Genomic DNA, 1,819 nt, shown 5'->3' on the forward strand with positions numbered 1-1,819 from the left:
ACTTCAGCGCCGGTTTGCGGCTGAAATGAAGGCGGCGTACCAAGCTGAAACTGAGGATACGGCCTATTTACAGTACCTGTCGTATTTGAACCAGCGGTTCGAGAAGGTGTCCCCCTCTCGGCTGCGCAGCGAGCTCGCGACAAAAGAGCTAATAGGACACTGTCTCAGGCAGAGCGGGTGCACCCACTCGCACTTGCACTTCAATTCGTTCGCCAAGCTGAGCTTCCACTCGCTCTTGTACTCGAGATTCTCGATCATGGCGCCCCCCCCCTCGTTATCGGGCTTCTCATCGACCGAGTCCGAGATCTTGGGGTGTCGCCGTAGTCCGCGGAGCTCTTGGCCTGCCGCCTAGGGCGTGATTGGCGTCCACCCTGTCCTTGGCCAGGAGCTAGTTGAGGTGCTTGGCCTGCTGCTCCAGTAGGAAGGGCCGGACCTTGCTTGACCAGCGCTCATTCATTGACGCTCTTGCCGTCGGTCTTGAACCCGTGCGTGCTGACCGTCCTGAGCACGAGCGAGTGCAGGCGCTGGGTGCTGCCGCAGATGATCAGCTCGAACGTGACCACCTACGGCGGCTCGCCGCCGATGTGCGAGGGAAGATCCACTCAGTACGAAGCGGCAACTCAGAGAACAGGATGGTGATTTATATAGTAGCGACGGTGACCCGGTTCAACATCTTTGCGGGCCAAGGCTCGACAGCGTCTGCGGTGAAGGCCACAGGCGCCAGCCGACCAGGGATGAAGGTGGCATCCGGACCGGACGGATCCACGGCAAGCACGCTTGGTAGGGAAGATTTGGGATGGGCGGAGACCAAGGCAGATCCAGTGGATCCGCCACCGGTGGAAGGCCCCTCTCCATCGTCACTGCCCGATCCATCATCACTGTCGACCGGGATTGCGGATCCCACAGTTCCGACTGCCAAGGTGGCTCCCAAGGCCGGATCCAGCGCTCCAACATCGAAACAGGTACCTTTTGCGGCCGTGCGAACGAAATCTAGATCTAAGTCCGGATCTGCATCCAAGTCCTCGGTTCCGTCCTCGAAGTCTGGATCTGGGTCCACATCCGGAGCCACTATCAAACCTGCGGCTGCGGCGTCAAATCTGGATCTGGCTCCAAGCTTGGACCTGCTGCTGCGGCGTCAAAGTCGGATCCGTCTCCAAAACTGGATCCGCTGCTGCGACGTCGGAATCCGAATCTGGCTCCAAAACTGGATCTACTATCGCGACGTCATCCCAGGTGGCTTCGTCGACTGGATCTTCGGCAATTGCTTCTTCTATGACGGGACCAGCATCATTCACGGCCATTTCGGTTCGGCTCAGTCGGGATTCACTGCTGGACCATCCGTGACGGTGTCTACCGTCCCCCGACCAGCCTCCACTGGATCGCGACCGGTGGGATCTGGATCCGGTAAGGCGAAGGCCAAGCGTACCATTCCCACCGGCAGTGGTCTCGGCAGCTCGAGAGACAACGCGGAAGAAGGATACGATTGGTCCAGCGGCTCGGGGCCTCCTATCCGTTCGTCTTCGAAGCGTACCCTCAATGAGGCCCATTGCTCGTTCAGTGCTGACGATAATGATGACGATGATGATGAAGATCCTGAGGATTCCGAGGAGGCCCGAATCGCCGACGGTGATTCGGAGGAAGACATGCGGCGGGCTTTGTCGCAATCCAGATCTGAAGCTCGACGGCGATCTCACTCGACGCCGACTAAACAAGTCGCTGGCGTGCTCGGATCTGCAGTTTGGTGTACGCGTGGTCCACGCCCGCGGGTGGCAGCTTTACATACGCGTTGCCCAGGTTCACGAAAATCGTCTTCACGAAC

Source organism: Phytophthora infestans, genomic scaffold (genome assembly GCF_000142945.1).
Source record: "Phytophthora infestans T30-4 supercont1.17 genomic scaffold, whole genome shotgun sequence".
In the NCBI taxonomy this organism is placed as follows: domain Eukaryota; phylum Oomycota; class Peronosporomycetes; order Peronosporales; family Peronosporaceae; genus Phytophthora; species Phytophthora infestans.